A 20,921-nucleotide genomic window follows, 5' to 3' on the forward strand; every position below is an offset into this window, starting at 1 on the left:
ATGTATATTAAGACTACATTACCCGTGAGGCACTAGGCTACCCACAAGGCAGCAGTCAAGATGGAAGCCTCTACAGATACTGTACCTAGTCCACATGTGCTCAATAAAAGTGTCTAGCAAAAGCTAGGAGGGAGAGAGGGAGGGAGAGGGTGGAGGGATGGACAGAGAGGGGGGGAAGGCAAGAGAGGGAGGGAAAGGTTGGAGCGAAGGAGAGAGAGGGAGGGAGGGTGAAGCGGGAAGGAGAGAGGGAGGGAGGAACATAGGAACAGGAGTAGACCATTCATCCCCTCAAGTCTGTTCTGCCATTCAGTGAGATCATGGCTGATCTGTGATCTAACTCCATATTCCCGCCTTTGGCCCATATCCCTTAATACCTTTGGTTAACAGAAAGCTATCAATCTCCGATTTAAAATTAACAATTGATCTAGCATCAATTGATGTTTGCGGAAGAGAGTTCCAAACGTTTACCACCCTTTGTGTGTAGAAGTGTTTCCTAATTTCACTTCTGAAAGGTCTGGCTCTAATTTTTAGACTATGCCCCCTAGTCCTAGACTCGCCATCCAGCGGAAATAGTTTTTCTCTATTTACCCTATCTGTTCCCCTTAATACCCTGAAAACTTCAATCAGATCACCCCTTAACCTTCTAAATTCTAGAGAATACAACCCTAGTTTGTGTAATCTCTCCTCATAACTTAACCCTTGAAGTCCGGGAGGGAAGGAGAGAGATAGGGAAAGAAGGCGAGAGAAGGAGGGAAGGGGAGAGAGAGAGGGAGAAAAGGAGAGAGAGGTAGGGAGAGAGAGAGGGAGAGAAGGAAAGAGAGAGGGAAAGAAGGAGAGAGAGGGAAAGAAGGTGAAAGAAGGAGGGAAGGAGAAAGAAGGACAGAAGTAGAGAGAGGGAGGGAGAGAGAGAGGGAGAGTGGAAAGGGAGGGAGAGAGAGTGGGAGGGAAGGAGAGAGAGTGGGAAAGAAGGAGGGAGGGAAGGTGAGAAGGAGGGAGGGAAGGAGAGAGAGGGGAGGGAGAGAGAACGAAGGAAGGAGAGACAGAGGGAGGGAAAGAGAGAGAGAAAAGGAAGGAGAGAGAGTGAGGGAAGGAGGGAGAGTGAGGCAGGAAGAGAGGGAGGGAGAGAAAGTGGGAGGGGAGGAGGGAGAGGGAGGGAAAGGAGAGATGGAGGGAAAGAAAGAGAGAGGGAGGGAGAGAGGGTGGGAAGGAGAAAGAGAGGGAGGGAAGGAAAGACTTACACAAGGAGGCATGTTCAAAATCATGAGGGGTCTAGAGAGAGTCGATAGAGAGAAACTGTTCCCATTGGCGGAAGGGTCGAGAACCAGAGGGCACAGATTTAAAGTGATTGGCAGAAGAACCAAAGGCGACATGAGGGAAAACCCTTTTTACTCAGCGAGTGGTTAGGATCTGGAATGCGCTGCCTGAAAGGGTGGTGGAGGCAGATTCAATCACGGCTTTCAAAAGGGAAGTGGATAAGGACCTGAGGGAAAAACATTTGCGGGGCTCCGGGGAAAGGGCGGGGGAGGGGGACTAGCTGAAGTGCTCTTGCAGAGAGCTGGCATGGGCTCGACGGGCCGAATGGCCTCCTTCTGTACTGTAACCATTCTATGATTCTATGAATCCACTCACCATGTTCAGAGAAAGAATACTGTGAGGACTGATAGTCAGTCTGCACAAAGATTGGTATTGAGATAGAGGATCAGCCATGACCATATTGAATGGCGGAGCAGGCTCGAAGGGCCGAATGGCCGACTCCTGCTCCTATTTTTCTATGTTTCTATATTTCTAAGATTCAAACTATTTCTTCATTTTGGTTATCTTAATTTGCATCTTGATCTGATTTACACTCACTAGCCTCACTAACATTCTAATCTTCATTCACAATGATCACATCCCTCGTCTATCAATTGGCAATGTGGGTTCCACAGATTTCCTTTTTTAAGGAACAAGGAGTTTGAAGTGTTATTAAGTGCAGGAAGTGGTTTTGACTGGGGGAAAATGGTGTTTAGAAATGAGCAGTGCATTCAAATCAGGAGGATGAGAATGTATTAGATTTGATAGAGGTGTTCAAAATTATTAAGGGTTTTGAAACAGTAAATAAGGAGAAACTGTTTCCAGTGGCAGGAGGGTCGGTGACCAGAGGACACAGATTGAAGGTGATTGGCAAAAGAACCAGAGGCGAGATGAGAACATTATTTTGCGCAGCGAGTTGTTGTGATCTGGAAAGCACTGCCTGAAAGGGCGGTGGAGGCAGATTCAATAGTCGTCTTCAAAAGGGAATTAGATAAATACTTGATGGAGAAAAAATTGCAGAGCTATGGGGAAAGAGCGGGGGAGTGGGACTGACTGGATTGCGCTTCGAAAGAGCCGGCGCAGACTCGATGGGCCGAATGGCCTCCCTCTGTGCTGTAAGAGTCTATGATATCCGTGACCCTGCTGACACTCACTGGCTATGTCACACATGAAGAATGGGTGAGCTGTGGCAGGATGATCTGTGCCCATAAAATGGTACCACAGCAAAGTTCAAAAACCCCGCAAGGGTCAAAACCCCAGCAAACCAAAACCCCAGCAAAGGTCAAAACCCCAGCAAGGGTCAAAACCCCAGCAAAGGTCAAAACCTCAGCAAGGGTCAAAACCCCAGCAAAGGTCAAAACCCCAGCAAACCAAAACCCCAGCAAACCAAAACCCCAGCAAGGGTCAAAACCCCAGCAAAGGTCAAAACCCCAGCAAAGGTCAAAACCCCAGCAAAGGTCAAAACACCAGCAAGGGTCAAAACCCCAGCAAGGGTCAGAACCCCAGCAAGGGTCAAAACCCCAGTAGGGCTCACAGAACAAGGCATGGCAGAGATGGAGTGAGTTACAATTTAATGTGTTTGAGTTCATGTTTGATCAATGGTTACCGTGCAGTTAGCCCAGCCAGGGTTAGATGGAGCCAATATTTCACCAAACTGCTCAATGTTTCCTCTGTGTAATTGGCAGCTAATTTTTACAGGGTGTCAGGCAAGTTCAGCATTTCTTCTTACAATTCCCATTTTATAGAAATCTACTGAATAACTTCAATAAATATTGAACAATAAACACAGTAAACATCTTCTCTCTATTGCCCAGTGTTACGATTATTATTCCACATTCGGAAAGAGCAATTTTTTAATCCCGGGGACCTCGGAATCTGGCCTTTTTGCAAATTGAAGGCTGAAGTCAGTTCCGCTTGTCTACTGACCGTTTCTGGTCCAGTTGCACCAGTGTTGGAACTTTCTACTCACTCAACCGTCCAATATCCGTTGTGAGCCCCAACAGTTGACAGGCTATTTGATCATGTGAGGGAGCACTGCAACTGAAACCAGTCCTGTCACAAAGGGAAACTTTCGGACAGGACTGACAGGACAGCGGTCAGACTGCAGGTCAGTATTGCAGACTGGCCACACTGCAAAGGAGTTTGCATGAATCTCCTTTCATTGCTTCATGGGATCATAGAGTGTTCTAGCTCAGAAACAGGCCATTCAGTCCATCAAATCAGTGCCCCTGCTTTTCTCCATCCAGTCTAATCCCACTCTCCTCCTTACTCCCCACACACTTTAATATCCCACCCAGTCTAATCCCACTCTCCTCCTTACTCCCCACACACTTTAATATCCCACCCAGTCTAATCCCACTCTCCCCCTCACTCCCTGTACACTTTAATATCCCACCCAGTCTAATCCCACTCTCCCCCTCACTCCCCATACCCTTTAATATCCCATCCAGTCCAATCCCACTCTCCCCCTCACTCCCCATACCCTTTAATATCCCACCCAGTCTAATCCCACTCTCCCCCTCACTCCCCACACCCTTTAATATCCCACCCAGTCTAATCCCACTCTCCCCCTCACTCCCTGTACACTTTAATATTCCACCCAGTCTAATCCCACTCTCCCCCTCACTCCCCATACCCTTTAATATCCCATCCAGTCCAATCCCAATCTCCCCCTCACTCCCCATACCCTTTAATATCCCACCCAGTCTAATCCCACTCTCCCCCTCACTCCCCACACCCTTTAATATCCCACCCAGTCTAATCCCACTCTCCCCTGACTCCCCGCACCCTTTAATATCCCACCCAGTCTAATCCCACTCTCCCCCTCACTCCCCGCACCCTTTAATATCCCACCCAGTCTAATCCCACTCTCCCCCTCACTCCCCATACCCTTTAATATCCCACCCAGTCTAATCCCACTCTCCCCCTCACTCCCCGCACCCTTTAATATCCCACCCAGTCTAATCCCACTCTCCCCCTCACTCCCTGTACACTTTAATATTCCACCCAGTCTAATCCCACTCTCCCCCTCACTCCCCATACCCTTTAATATCCCACCCAGTCTAATCCCACTCTCCCCCTCACTCCCCATACCCTTTAATATCCCACCCAGTCTAATCCCACTCTCCCCCTCACTCCCCACACCCTTTAATATCCCACCCAGTCTAATCCCACTCTCCCCTGACTCCCCGCACCCTTTAATATCCCACCCAGTCTAATCCCACTCTCCCCCTCACTCCCCGGACCTTTTAACATCCCACCCAGTCTAATCCCACTCTCCCCCTCACTCCCTGTACACTTTAATATTCCACCCAGTCTAATCCCACTCTCCCCCTCAATCCCCGTACCCTTTAATATCCCACCCAGTCTAATCCCACTCTCCCCCTCACTCCCTGTACACTTTAATATCCCACCCAGTCTAATCCCACTCTCCCCCTCACTCCCCACACCGTTTAATATCCCATCCAGTCTAATCCCACTCTCCCCCTCACTCCCCGTACCCTTTAATATCCCACCCAGTCTAATCCCACTCTCCCCCTCACTCCCCGTACCCTTTAATATCCCACCCAGTCTAATCCCACTCTCCCCCTCACTCACCATACCCTTTAATATCCCACCCAGTCTAATCACACTCTCCCCCTCACTCCCCGTACACTTTAATATCCCACCCAATCTAATCCCACTCTCCCCCTCACTCCGCACACCCTTTATTATCCCAGCCAGTCTAATCCCGCTCTCCCCCTCACTCGCCACACCATTTAATATCCCACCCAGTCTAATCCCACTCTCCCCCTCACTCCCCACACCATTTAATATCCCACCTAGTCTAATCCCACTCTCCCCCTCACTCCCCACACCATTTAATATCCCACCCAGTCTAATCCCACTCTCCCACTCACTCCCCGCTCCCTTTAATATCCCACCCAGTCTAATCCCACTCTCCCCCTCACTCCCCATACCCTTTAATATCCCAGCCAGTCTAATCCCACTCACCCCCTCACTCCCCACACCCTTTATTATCCCACCCAGTCTAATCCCACTCTCCCCCTCACTCCCCACACCCTATAATATTCATTTTATTGAAGTAACTATTTAACTGTGGTTGAAATGATTTTCAGGACTTTGCTTCAACCCCAGTCTGTTGCATATAATTCCATATTCTAATCGGCTTCTGTCTGAGACATGCCTCCCCTTTAATTCCGTTTGTGATTATTATAAATGTGTGCCCTTTCATTAGTGACCAGTAGAAACAATCTCTAATTATTCACTTTATCGCGACCCTTCATTATCTTCAAGACCTCTTTCAGGTCACCACTTAATATTCTCATCCATGGTGAAGAAAGCCACTAATTTATAAAGTTCTCTTTGTAACTGCAGCCCCTCATCACTGTTAATTTCCCAGTGAATCTACTCTGCACCATTTCCATTGCACTCATCTCCTTTCGACACCAGGCTGCTCCAACTGCACTCCAAACACGGTGTCGTACACGTTCTAGATACAAAGCCATTTCCCTTTTCATGGCTTTATCTCCTTGCTTTGAAATTTAATGACTTGTGTATCTCCACACCAGGGTCCCTCGGCACCCTTTTACAATCTTCCCACATGAGGTGTATTCTTACATCCAAAATGTATTACTTCATATTTCAGTGTCACTCCGGACTCTAGACCACCATGGACAGAATGGTCACTCCGGACTGTAAATGACCATGGACAGAATGGTCACTCCGGACTCTAGACCACCATGGACAGAATGGTCACTCCAGACTCCAAACCACCATGGACAGAATGGTCACTCCGGACTGCAAACCACCATGGACAGAATGGTCACTCCGGACTCTAGACCACCATGGACATAACCCTAACCCTAACCCTAACCCTAACCCTAACCCTAACCCTAACCACCATGGACAGAATGGTCACTCCGAACTCTAGACCACCATGGGCAGAATGGTCGCTCCAGACTCTAGACCACATGGACAGAATGTCACTCCGGACTCTAGACCACCGTGGACAGAATGGTCGCTCCAGACTCTAGACCACCATGGACAGAATGGTCACTCTGGTCTCTAGACCACCATGGACAGCATGGTCACTCCAGACTGTAAACCACCATGGACAGAATGGTTACTCCGGCCTCTGCAGCTAAACTACCCTCAGCAGAGTTCCTTAGCCTGGGAATAGCTACAATGACAAATGCTCTGACCCTGGCCTCCAGTCCATAACAATCAGTCCAGCCTGGACTCACCATGTTGGGGAATCAGAATGAAGCAGCCAGCACGCGAGGTTTCAACAGCCTGATTGGTGCCGGTCTGTCAGCTTCTGCCCAGAGTGTTCTGTCTGTGCTGAGGGAGCGCGCATCAGTGGGCGAATGGCAGCGGAGGCGGAGAAGCCTCTCAGGGCGACATCACACCCAGCGCTCACTAAGGTGACCTCAGACCACCTCCACCTCCACTTTGCTGAGAGATTCTTCAAATGTAACCTGCTCCTAATTTCTAGCAGAGATTCTCTGGGATCCTTCAGTATTCTAACCAATGTCACATGCACGCTCAGTAGTGATCACTGTGCAAGGCTTTCATTCCGTCCTTTGTGTGTCGTGCGGCTGATTTCGGGGGACTTACCATGGCTCTTCCCCTTTGCACCTTTGGCTGGCTTGTGTCTCACCCAATAAATGACCGGAAGGGGGAGAAAATGTTACATTGCTTTTTAAAAAGGCGGAAGGGTTACAACAGACAGCTGCCGACGAGTTAGACTTACATCAGCAGTAAGACAATTCGAGATAAAATAAATGAATTTGGAGAATGAGATGGACTCATGAGAGAGAGTCAACATGGATTTGGGAAGTGTAGATTATGTTTGGCTAATCTAATCAAGGCATTAATGGAAAGTTTTGATAGCAGGAAGCAGTAGGTGCTGTTGTCATGGATTGTTAAAACATTGTTCTCGGGATCTGGGCGTCGCTGGCAAGGCCGGCATTTATTGCCGATCCCCAGTTGCCTTTGAGAAGGTGGTGGTGAACCGTGATCTTGAACCGCTGCAGTCCGTGTGGTGAAGGTGCTCCCACAGTGCTGTTAGGGAGGGAGTTCCAGGACTTTGAGCCAGCGACGATGAAGGAACGGCCGATATATGTCACAGTCAGGTTGGTGAGTTATTGGGAGGGGACCTCGGAGGTGATGCTGCCCTCACCCTTCTCCATGGTGGGGGTCACAGGGCAAGCAGGAGCTGCCAAAGTGATCTTGGTGAGTTGTTGCAGTGCTTCTTACACATTGTACACCCTGCAACCACAGCCCGTGATCGAGGGCGTGGACATTGAATTCAGAGGCTGGGGCACCGATCAAACAGACTGCTCGGTCCTGGATGGTGATGAGCTTCTTCAGTGTTGTTGAGGCTTCCTTTCCACTCTCTTAAGCCTCAGGCCGCGTTGCCTGGTTTTAAAAATTGTTGCAATCTCAGGGGTCAATTTATTGATCCCCTGATAGATTTAAATCATTCAACATCAACCTGTCTTTATATAGCGCCTTCAATGTAGTAAAACGTCCCAAGGCGCTTCGCAGCAGCGATTATCGAACAAGTTTGACACCGAGCCATGTAAGCAGCTCTTAGGACAGATGACCAAAAGTTTGGTAAAAGAGGTAGATTTTAAGGAGTGACTTAAATGAGAGCGAGGTAGCGAGGCGGAGAGGTTTAGGGAGGGAATTCCAGAGCTCAGGGCCCAGGCAGCTGAAGGCGCGGCCGCCAATGGTGGAGCGATGGAAATCAGGGGATGCGCAAGAGGCCAGAATTGGCGGAGCGCAGAGGGTTGTAGGGCTGGAGGTCACAGAGATAGATTTGAGTAGAGCCTCTCTGTTCCACCAGTTATAGAGCAGTTTATCCTGCAGGAGCTAGAAAAATACTGTGACACTGAGAACCCATGGGGCTCAAGCGAAATCAGTGGCTGTGCAGCTTCCACAGCTCGCTGCCTTGCTGAATTCAACAATCTGCTAGGTTAAGGTAAAGGCTTTCTCTGTCTGACTCCCTCTCGGAACTGTGGCTGTGGTTTTGCCTCTTCTGGCGAAGCATGCACCAGATCTCACCTCTGCCGAGAAGGGGCAGGCTTGCTTCGTCCGATGATTCTCGCTGACACTCTGTTTCATGTGTTTGTACGTTAGTTGCTGTGCGCACTGATTGGAGTGCACACTTACACATTCCATCTCTCCCATGCACAAGTTCCACATTCGTGCAAATGATTCATTTTCTGGTTCTCTTGTGCAAGTACTGTATTGGTTAAAATCCTCTTACTAGTTTGCGTGGGGAAGCAGATCGGATGATAAGCTCTACAATTCTGAATTTCTCACGTGTGTTTGGATTCGCTTAGTAGACTCCTTAATTTACATTAGTGGATCTGCTGGCTTATTCCCTAGATTCTAAAGAGTCCCAGCGGATTGGAAGGTAGCAAATATAAACCCGCTATTCAAGAAAGGAGGGAGAGAGTAAACCGGGAACTACAGACCAGTTAACCTGACATCAGTCATTGGGAAAATGCTGAAATCCATTATTAGGGACGTAGTAACAGGGCACTTAGAAAATCATAATATGATTAGGCAGAGTCAACATGGTTTTATGAAAAGGAAATCATGTTTGACAAATTTATTAAAGTTTTTTGAGGGTGTAACTAGCAGGGTAGATAAAGGGGAACCAGTGAATGTAGTATATTTGGATTTCCAAAAGAGATTTGATAAGGTGCCACATAAAAGGTTGTTACGTAAGAAATGGGCTCATGGGGTTAGGGGTTATGTATTAGCATGGATAGAGGTTTGGTTAATGGACAGGAAACATAAGAACATAAGAAACAGGAGCAGGAGTCGGCCAGTCGGCACCTCGAGCCTGCTCCGCCATTCAGTGAGATCATGGCTGATCCAATCTTGGCCTCAACACTACTTTCCTTCTCTCTCCCCACACCCCTCGACTCCCCTGTAGTTCAAATGTCTCTGTCAATCTCCGCCTTGAATATATTCAGTGACTCCGCCTCCACAGCCCTCTGGGGTAGAGAATTCCAAAGATTCACCACCCTCTGAGTGAAGAAATTACTCCTCATCTCTGTCTTAAAAGGGCGACCCCTTATTCTGAAACTATGGCTCCTCATTCTAGATTCCCCCATGAGGGGAAACATCCTCTCAGCATCCGCCCTGTCAATCCCCCTCAGAATCTTATGTTTCAATAAGATCACCTCTCATTCTTCTAAACTCCAATGAGTAGCGGCCCAACCTGCTCAACCTTTCGTCATAAGTCAACCCCTTCATCCCGGGAATCTACCTAGTGAACCTTCTCTGCACTGCCTCCAATGCAAGTATATCCTTCCTTAAATATGGAGACCAAATCTGTACGCAGTACTCCAGGTGCGGTCTTACCAACGCCCTGTAAAGTTGTATCAAAACTTCCCTACTTTTATAGCCCATACCCCTTGCAATAAAGGCCAACATTCTATTAGCCTTCCTGATTACTTGCTGTACCTGCATGCTAACTTTCTGTGTTTCATGTACTCGGACCCCCAGATCCCTCTGTACCGCAGCATTTTGTACTCTCACTCCATTTAAATAATAATTTGCTTTTTCGTTTTTCCTTCCAAAGTGGATAACCTCACATTTTCCCACATTATACTCCATCTGCCAAATTTTTGCCCACTCACTGAGCCTGTCTATATCCCTTTGCAGACTGTGTCCTCCTCACAACTTGCTTTCCCACCTATCTTTGTATCATCAGCAAATTTGGCTACAGTACACTCAGTCCCTTCAGCCAAGTCATTAATATAGATTGTAAATAGTTGAGGCCCCAGCACTGATCCCTGCAGCACCCCACTAGTAACCGTTTGCCAACCTGAAAAAGACCCATTTATCCCGACTCTCTGTTGTCTGTTACTTAGTCAGTTGGGGTGGGGTGGGGGTCGGGGTGGGGGTCGGGGTGGGGGTCGGGGTGGGGTGGGGTGGGGTGGGGGTCGGGGTGCGGTGTGGATAGGGTCAGGGTGGGGTGGGGGTGGGGTGGGGGTCGGGGTGGGGGTCGGGGTGCAGTGTGGATAGGGTCGGGGTGGGGTGGGGGTGGGGTGGGGGTCGGGGTGGGGGTCGGGGTGGGGGTCGGGGTGCGGTGTGGATAGGGTCGGGGTGGGGTGGGGGTGGGGTGGGGGTTGGGGTGCGGTGTGGGTAGGGTCGGGGTGGGGTGGGGTGGGGGTTGGGGTGGGGGTTGGGGTGCGGTGTGGGTAGGGTCGGGGTGGGGTGGGGGTGGGGTGGGGGTCGGGGTGGGGGTGGGGTGGGGGTTGGGGTGCGGTGTGGGTAGGGTCGGGGTGGGGTGGGGGTGGGGTGGGGGTCGGGGTGGGGGTCGGGGTGGGGTGGGGGTGGGGTGGGGGTTGGGGTGGGGGTCGGGGTGGGGGTCGGGGTGGGGTGGGGGTGGGGTGGGGGTTGGGGTGCAGTGTGGATAGGGTCGGGGTGGTGTGGGGGTTGGGGTGGGGGTGGGGTGGGGGTTGGGGTGCGGTGTGGATAGGGTCGGGGGTGGGGTGGGGGTGGGGTGGGTGGGGGTGGGGTGGGGGTCGGGGTGGGGGTGGGGTGGGGGGTCGGGGTGGGGTGGGGGTGGGGTGGCGGGTTGGGGTGCAGTGTGGATAGGGTCGGGGTGGTGTGGGGGTTGGGGTGGGGGGTGGGGGGGTGGGGTTGGGTGCGGTGTGGATAGGGTCGGGGTGGGGTGGGGTGGGGTGGGGGTGGGGTGGGGGTCGGGGTGGGGGTGGGGTGGGGGTCGGGTGGTGGGGTGGGGTGGGGTGGGGGTTGGGGTGCGGTGTGGATAGGGTCGGAGGTGGGTGAGGGGTCGGGGTGGGGTGGGGGTGGGGTGGGGGTTGGGGTGCGGTGTGGATAGGGTCGGGGTGGGGTGGGGGTCGGGGTGGTGGGTGGGGGGTGGGGGTGGGGGTGGGGGTGGGGGTGGGGGTCGGGGTGGGGGTGGGGGTGGGGGTGGGGTGTGGGGTGGGGTCGGGGTGGGGGTGGGGTGGGGGTGGGGGTGGCGGTCGGGGTGGGGGTGGGGTGGGGGTCGGGGTGGGGGTCGGGGTGGGGTGGGGGTGGGGTGGGGGTCGGGGTGGGGGTCGGGGTGCGGTGTGGGATAGGGTCGGGGTGGGGTGGGGGTGGGGTGGGGGTCGGGGTGGGGTGGGGGTGGGGTGGGTGTGGGGTGGGGTGGGGGTCGGGGTGGGGGTGGGGGTCGGGGTGGGGGTCAGGGTGCGGTGTGGATAGGGTCGGGGTGGGGGTGGGGGTGGGGTGGGGGTCGGGGTGGGGGTCGGGGTGCGGTGTGGATAGGGTCGGGGTGGGGTGGGGGTGGGGTGGGGGTCGGGGTGGGGGTCGGGGTGCGGTGTGGATAGGGTCGGGGTGGGGTGGGGGTGGGGTGGGGTGGGGGTGGGGGTGGGGGTGGGGTGGGGGTTCGGGGTGGGGGTCGGGGTGGTGGGGGTCGGGGTGGGGGTCGGGGGTGGGGGTCGGGGTGCGGTGTGGATAGGGTCGGGGTGGGGTGGGGTGGGGTGGGGGTCGGCGTGGGGGTCGGGGTGCGGGGTGGGTAGGGTCGGGGTGGGGTGGGGGTGGGGTGGGGGGTCGGGGTGGGGGTCGGGGTGCGGGGGTGGGGGTGGGGTGGGGTAGGGGTGGGGTTCGGGGTGGGGTGGGGGTGGGGTGGGGTGGGGGTGGGGTGGGGGTGGGGGTCGGGGTGGGGTGGGGGTGGGGGTGGGGGTTGGGGTGCGGTGTGGATAGGGTCGGGGTGGGGTGGGGGTGGGGTGGGGGTCGGGGTGAGGTGGGGGTGCGGTGGGGGTAGGGTGGGGGTTGGGGTGGGGGTGGGGTTAGGAATGGGGTGGGTTGGGGTGTGGGGGTGGGGCAGCACTGGGTCCAGCTGCAATCAGGGAATATTTTAGTGATGGGAAGGAGTGTGGCAGGGGAGAGGGAAAGAGGTGGAGAAGGAGGCAGAGGAGGTGGGTAGGGATCAAGAGATGGGGCAATATGTATTGCGTCTTTAAAGATCTAACCTAAACTATCTTTCCCAACCCTTCTTTCCCTTTTTTTAAGTAAAGTTTTGTAATATTTTCTTGGCTCCGACCAGTTTTTCCTCTCATCCATTTTTTCTGGGTGTAAACAGGAAGGAGATGCAAACAGTCAGGTATATTCATGACCGTGTGTCTGTCTCAGCAAACCCGTCTGTTCCCTGCTTCACATTAGACTGATACAGCACAGAAGGAGGCCATTTGGCCCATCATGCCTGTGCCGGCTCTTTGAAAGAGCTCTCCCATTAGTCCCACTCCTCTGCTCTTTCCCCATAGCCCTGTGAATTAGTTCTCTTCATGTACATGTACAATTGCCCTTTGAAAGCTCCTATGGAATCTGATTCCACCGCCTTTTCAGGCAGTGCGTCCCAGATCACAACACTCTCTGTGTGAAGAAATTTCACCTCATTTCCCCCCTAGATCTTTTGCCATTTAAATCCACAGCCTCTGGTTACCGGCAAACTCACAGAAGAAACCGTTTCTCCCTACTTGCTCTGTCAAAACCCCACATATTTTTGAATACACTATGAAGTGGGGCTTTCGAGCTCTGCTGTAATTAAAGGGTTAAGAATGGGTCTCAGGAACCGAGTGAGCTAGTAAGCCTTTTTGCAGAAGTAAACTGTTCTAAGTTGCTTAACTGGCAGTCGAGATAACGCTAAAGAATAACATGTTGATTTTGCAGTATTGTTAGAATGATTAATGACTGCAAGCTGTGTAACTTGGAGACAATTGCAAATAGCCGGATGTTGAACCATAAGAGGCCTAGAGGATGTAAGTTCTGCTCTGGCAGGAAAGTAAAACAATGAGTTGGAAGTAAAAAGTCCTAGAGGGGCAGGAAAGCAGGACAATGAGCTAGAAGTACAATGTTGGTGAGACCCCACCTGGCATGAACAAAGGTCATAGTTACAATAACAGCTTGCGGTGATAATAGACATTTACTTTTCCAGTAATGAAGGCGGTACCTTAATGTCACGTGATTGCCGGCGGCATTGATGTAAGTTCTATGTTGTATAAAAGACAGCTTCAAACTTTGTATCATCAGATAGAAGCCTGGCTAGACCGATAGCAGGTTGTCTCCCCACCGGTGTGAATAAAGACTGCTTGAATCTTCGAACGCAGACCTGGTGAGGAGTGTTTATTTCAAGTACTCCACTTCAACTATTAGGTCCCCCTTAAGCTCCTCTGCTCCCAAAAATCCCAGCTTCTCCAATCTCTCCACACAACTGAAGTCTCTCATCCCAGGTATCATCCTGATAAACCTCCTCTGTACCCTCTCCAAGGCCTTGATATCCTTCCTAACGTGTGGTGCAGACTTGGACACAATACTCCAGCTGAGGCCTAGCCAGTGATTTGTAAAGGTTTAGCATCACTTCCTCCTTTTTGTATTCAATGCCCCTATTTACAAAGCCAAGTATCCCATACAATTTCTTAACCACCTTATCAACTCGCCCTCCCACCTTCAAGGATTTGTGAATACGCGCCCCCCCCCAGGTCACTCTGTTCTTGCACCCCCTCAAAACAGGACCATTGAATATATAATGGAGAATAAGGAAATGGCAGACCAATTAAACTCATACTTTGGTTCTGTATTCACAAAGGAGGACACAAATAACCTCCCAGGAATATCGGCAAACATAGGGACTAATGAGAGGGAGGAGCTGACAGAAATTAGTATCTCTAGGGATATGGTGTTGGGTAAGTTGAGGGGACTGAAGGCCGACAAATCCCCGGGGCCTGATAAACTACATCCTAGGGTACTTAAGGAGGTGGCCCTGGAGATAGCAGATGCTCTAAGGATCATCTTCCAGAACTCCATTGACTCGGGAACAGTACCCGTGGATTGGAGGGTAGCTAATGTTACCCCAATATTTAAAAAGGGGGGTAGAGAGAAAGCAGGGAATTATAGACCAGTAAGCCTTACATCGGTTGTGGGCAAAATGCTAGAGTCCATTATTAAGGATAAAATAGCGGAGCACTTGACAAATGGGGAAAGGATCGGACAGAGTCAACATGGATTTACAAAGGGTAAATCGTGTTTGACTAATCTGCTGGAATTTTTTGAGGAAGTAACTGGTAAAATAGATGGGGGAGAGCCAGTGGATGTGATGTACCTTGACTTCCAGAAAGCCTTCGATAAGGTTCCACACAAAAGATTATCATGCAAAATTAAGGCTCATGGGATTGGGGGCAAAGTATTAACGTGGATAGAGAACTGGCTGGCGGATAGAAAACAGAGAGTTGGAATAAACGGCTCGTTTTCGGAGTGGCAGGCAGTGACCAGCGGGGTGCCGCAAGGATCTGTCCTGGGACCCCAGCTGTTCACAATATATATAAATGATCTGGATCAGGGAATTGGATGCAATATTTCCAAATTCGCTGACGACACTAAACTAGGAGGAGGGGTGGGCTCTGATGAGGATGTCAGGAGGCTACAGTGCGATTTGGACAGGTTGGGGGAATGGGCGGATACGTGGCAGATGCACTATAATGTGGATAAATGCGAGGTTATCCACTTTGGGGGTAAAAACAGGAGGGTAGATTATTATCTAAATGGCAATAGATTGGGAGATGGGGAAGTGCAGAGGGACCTGGGTGTTCTTGTGCACCAGTCACTGAAGGAGAGCATGCAGGTGCAACAGGCGATTAAGAAGGCAAATGGTATGTTGGCCTTCATATCAAGGGGGTTCGAGTATAGGAATAGGGATACCTTACTACAGCTGTACAAGGTGCTGGTGAGACCGCATCTGGAGTATTGTGTACAGTTTTGGTCGCCCCATCTGCGGAAGGATGTTCTTGCCATGGAAAGAGTGCAGCGGCGATTCACCAGGCTGATACCTGGAATGGCGGGAATGACCTACGAGGAGAGATTGAATAGTTTGGGCTTGTACTCACTGGAGTTTAGAAGATTGAGAGGGGATCTCATCGAAACATATAAAATTATGGCAGGCCTGGACAGGCTGAATTCAGAGAGAATGTTTCCAATGGCAGGGGAGCACAGAACCAGGGGCCACAGTCTAAAAATAGCGGGCAAGTCATTTAAAACAGAGATGAGGAAGAATTTCTTCACTCAAAGAGTGGTGAGCCTGTGGAATTCCCTGCCACAGAGGGCTGTGAAGGCTAATTCAATAAATATTTTCAAGAGAGAATTGGATATATTTCTGAAGGCTAAGGGGATTAAGGGTTACGGAGAAAAGGCGGGGACGGGGTACTGAACTGGTAAGATCAGCTAAGATCTCAGATGAAGATCAGCCATGATCTCATTGAATGGCGGAGCAGGCTCGAAGGGCCGAATGGCCTACTCCTGTTCCTATCTCTATGTTTCTATGTTTCTATGTTTGAGATTATACTGGCTCGCCATGTCGATTCACCCAAAGTGCACCACTTCACACTTCCCTGCATTAAATTGCATCTGCCACGTGCCTGCCCATTTCACCAGTTTGTCCGTGTCCTCCTGAAGTCTGCTACTATCTTGTTCACTGTTTACTACGTTGTCAAGTTTTGTATCATCTGCAAACTTTGAAATTGTACTCCCTATCTATATTAATAATACTGTCTTTGGAAATGTACAGGGGACCCATGTATTGTGTGAGGAGCGAAGAGCACTCAATGATTAAAGAGTGGGACAGGCATCCTGGATTAATGTGTGGCTCCCCAGGAAACCCACGGGTTTCTGAACAAATTGTATCCGTGCGCCTCAGGTCAACTCTCAACAGTAAAAGATGGATAAAAGGTTAAATTCATTCCTTTGTATTTTATCTGATGTTGAAATGCTGTTTCTCACCCCCATAATATCATACTAAGAAGCTCTTTAGGTTACATTCCCAGGCCAGGAGGCACACTGATCCAAGCTCACAGCAAAGACAGCTCAGACCAGCCTGCATCCCATTTGTTGCCTGCTGTTTGTGTGTCAGTGAGTTGGTCACTGATCCGTGCTACAATGTACTGAATCTCAAAAAGCACTGGGGAAAGGCAATGAGCAGCATCTTCAGACAGATCATTTCCTCATTACTGTACCAGTGGCAGGTTAAACACCAGGAGATGTCTGCGATTGATCCAAGCTCATCTTCCTTCACTCTACTTTCCTGCTTCAACTAAACCATCTATCGGGCTCTCCTTGGCTGATAACAACTATATGCAGCACAGAGGTTCGGATCAAGAGCAGCTGGAACCTTGCACTGGATCCCTCCATTTTCAGTTTCGTCCTCACCACCAGGACCTACTTCTGAATAAAGGAAAAGGAGGAGGCCATTCAGCCCCTTGAGCCTGTTGCTTCATTCCATGAAATCATGGTTGATCTGTACCTCAAACTCCATTTACCTGTCTTTGATCCACATCCCTTGATACCCTTACCCAACAAAAATCTATCAATCTCAGTCTTGAAAGCTTCAATTAACCCCCAGCATCCACAGCCTTTTGGGGGAGAGAGTTCCAGATTTCCACCCCCCTTTGTGTGAAGTGCTTCCTGACATCACCCCTGAACGGCCTGGCTCTAATTTTATTGGACTGATCGAAGGCTGGTTTAACCCAACACTGCAGCTAACTCCTAGGAACAACCATTGACTCAGAGAATCATACGGCCCAGGAGGAGGCCATTCGGCCCATCGAGCCTCTCTTGGCTCTTTCAACGAGCTCTCCAATTAGACCCACTCCCCCTGCTCTTTCCCCACAACCCTGCAACTCTTTCCTTTTCAAGTGTTTGACGGGACGGTGTAAAGGAAAGTTGACTCTGCTGTTATCCCGCACTGACTCCGAGTGCCTGAAATGCAAAATATTCCATTCCTCATCCATCTGCTTTAGCAAAATTCACCAAACAAACTATGATGGATCAGTGATGTCCAGAACACTTGCAGGAAGCATTACACTGAAACACTTGGATAGAACAAGTCCAGATAAAGTGGGTGTTTTATTCGAGCCGCTTGCAGTCAAACTGCTGGTGATTTCTCTTCTTTGCTGATCACCTCAGTGAGCTGTGAAGTGAGGCTGGCTGTGTGGGAGTGAGTGGGTGATCACAGCACTGACGGTGGGAGGGAGTACAGCGAGTTTTAATGTTGCTACGGGAGATTTTGTGCAATCAGATTCATTTTCAGATCCGTATTTTTTGACTTGAATACATAACAGGTTGCGATGAGGGCATCACTTGCCACAAATCAGCCTTTCTGCAAAGATGGTTTTGAATATTAAATACAGCATCAAAAAGTGGTAAGTAACCCCAATCAGACTGCTCCATTGCCTTTACCTCTGTCCTCGCCTCCCTCTCCCTCTCTCCTCACATTTCTCCCTCTCCCTCTCTCCCTCGCCTCTCTCTCCCTCTCCCCTCGGGTCTGTTACCGGTGCTGGGACTGTTACCGGTGCTGGGACTGTTACCGGTGTTGGTTCTGTAATCTGAGCAAGCTGGGCCGACGCCCGAGTATTTATACTCCTTGGATGGCGCCACCAGCTGGCTGCCCAGTGTTACTTCATGAGTCATGATAAGATTCATGACATCCTTCAAGCCTGAAAGTTTTGGAAGTCCGACGACTTCCTTCCAGTGGATTAAGCGGACCAGGAATAGTTGCAGTCTTTTAGATCTTCGCTTGTGGCTGGAAGGCACATCTCCTCGGACCATGGGTTCCTCTTCCAGTTGAGTCTGTGGGACTGGTTGGACAGGGAGCCAGATCTCGGAGTGAAACGGTGGACTGCCGGCCATCAGGGTACTGCACGTGCGCGTAAGTGGGATTAATGTCCGTTAGTTCCACCTCGTCGACTTGGGGATCATTCTTGGAAGATTGGACGAATCTTCGGAGCAGCACGGGGCCAGGAGCTGCCTACCATGACAGTAGGGACGTCCCATGAGTGGAGCGACGCTGGAACCTGAAGAATCGTTCGTGAGTAGTGACATTGGTGGACGTAGAAAGAAGAGACCTGATGGAATGCAACGCGTCAGGGAGCACAGTTCCCCACTGCTGGTCTGGTAGTTTGCGTGACCTCAGTGCAAGACGAACAGCGTCCCAAATGATAGCGTTGTATCTCTCAACCTGTTCATTACTGATGGGATGATACGGTGTCGTTTTGCTTGTGGCGATTCCCCATTGGGAAAGACAACTTTTGAGTTCGCTTGACATGAAGGAGGCACCCCGATCAGAGTGGATGAAATTGGTTGTGCCGCAAAGGGAAAAGACCTGATTGAGGCATTTGATCACTGTGGAAGTAAGCATTTTGGGACGGGGGAAGCAAAGAAAAAGCGTGAATATTCGTCCACCATAGTAAGTAAGTAGGTGTTTCGCGTTGAGGAAGGCAATGGCCCTTTAAAGTCAATGCTGAGTCGCTGCATAGGCTATCTAGCGTGTATGACCGAGGACGGAAGAATTGCGGTTTTAATTCCACACAGATTCTACAGGTGGAGCAAGTTTTTTCACATCTTCCGTAGAAAATGGGAGATTTTTAGATCGCACAAAGTACAACATATGGGTAACGCCAGGATGGCATGAGTCAGTATGAAGATCCGCAAGAGTCAAAGTTGACATAGAAGAGCAGAATGCACGCGTGAGGGTATCTGGGGCCACATTCCCTTTGCCGGGTCAATAATGTATGGTGTAGCCAAAGGCGGCCAATTCCATCCTCCAGAGTTGTATTTTTTTATTCTTGATCTTAGTGCATTTCCGGTTATCCAGCATAAAGGCCACGGAGCGCTGATTAGTTATAAGCGTGAAATGGCGACGAGCGAGAAAATTATTCCATTTACCTACAGCTTCGATGATAGACTTAGTCTTCTTCTTGACAGGAGGATAATGGAGCTCGCTACCCTGCAAAGCTCTGGACAGAAATGCAACGGGTCGACCATTTTGATTCAAGGTAGCCGAGATTGCCACATCCAATGCATCTGATGCTGGGAACTCAACATCCAGGGGTATTCAATATTCAGGAAAGATAGGCAAAAAGGAAAGGGAGGTGGGGTAGCATTGCTGGTTAAAGAAGGAATTAACACAATTGTAAGGAAAGATATTAGCTCTGATGATGTGGAATCTGTATGGGTAGAACTGAGAAATACCAAGGGGCAGAAACCGTTAGTGGGAGTGGTATATAGACCTCCAAACAGTAATGCGGAGGTTGGGGATGGCATTAAAAGGGAAATTAGAGAAGCATGCAATAAGGGCACAGCAGTCATCATGGGTGACTTTAATCTACATTTAAATTGGGCTAACCAAATTAGTAACAATACTGTGGAGGAGGAATTCCTGGAGTGTTAACGGGATGGTTTCCTGGACCAATATGTCAAGGAACCAACCAGAGATCAAGCCATCTTAGACTGGGTATTATGTAACGAGAAAGGATTAATTAACAATCTTGTTGTACGAGGCCGCTTGGATCGGAGCGATCACAATATGATCGAATTCTTCATTAAGATGGAGAATGAAGTTGTTGACTCAGAGACTAGGATCCTGAATTTAAATAAAGGAAACTACGATGGTCTGAGGAGCGAGTTGGGTAGGATTGATTGGGGAATGGCACTCAAAGGGTTGACGGTGGATAGGCAATGGCAAACATGCAAAGACCGCATGGATGAACTACAGAATTTGTTCATCCCAGTTTGGCATAAAAATAAAACAAAAAAGGTGACTCAACCGTGGCTAACAAGGGAAATTAGGGATAGCATAAGATCCAAGGAGAGGACATACAAATTGGCCAGAAAAAGCAGTAAACCTGAGGATTGGGAGCAGTTTAGGATTCAACAAAGGAGGACAAAGGGATTAATTAACAAGGGGAAAATAGAATATGGGAGTAACCTTTCAGGGAACATAAAAACTGACTGTAAAAGCTTTTATAGATATGTAAAGAGAAAAAGATTGGTGAAGTCAAGCGTAGGTCCCTTGCAGTCAGAATCAGGGGAATTTATAATGGGGAACAAAGAAATGGCAGACCAATTAAATACATATTTTGGTTCTGTCTTCACAAAGGAGGACACAAATAACCTCCCAGAGATGTCGGGGAACCTAGGGTCTGATGAAAGGGAGGAACTGAAAGAAATCAGTATTTGTAGGGAAATGGTGTTAAGGAAATTGATGGGATTGAAGGCCGATAAATCCCCAGGGCCTGATAATCTGCATCCTAGGGTATTTAAGGAAGTGGCCCTAGAAATTGTAGATGCATTGCTGATCATCTTCCAACATTCGATGGAATCTGGAAAAGTACCAATGGATTGGAGGGTAGCTAATGTTACCCCACTATTCAAAAATGGTGGTAGAGAGTAAACGGGGAATTACAGACCGGTAAGCCTGACACCGGTAGTGGGGAAAATGCTAGAGTCCATCATAAAAGATGTAATAGCAGAGCACTTGGAAAACAGATCGGACAAAGTCAACATGGATTTACAAAGGGTAAATCGTGCTTGACTAATCTACTGGAATTTTCTGAGGATGTAACTGGTAAAATAGATAAGGGAAAACCAGTGGATGTGGTGTATTTGGACTTTCAGAAGGCTTTCGATAAGGTCCTGCATAAGAGATTAGCGTGTAAAGTTAAGGCACATGGGATTGGGGGCAAGGTACTGACTTGGATAGAGAAGTGGTTGGCAGACAGAAAGCAAAGAGCTGGAATAAACGGGTCTTTTTCCGAGTGGCAGGCAGTGAC

This window comes from Somniosus microcephalus, chromosome 8 (assembly GCF_052327205.1).
Source record: "Somniosus microcephalus isolate GS21.2 chromosome 8, FLI_Smic_1.0, whole genome shotgun sequence".
NCBI classification, from domain to species: domain Eukaryota; kingdom Metazoa; phylum Chordata; class Chondrichthyes; order Squaliformes; family Somniosidae; genus Somniosus; species Somniosus microcephalus.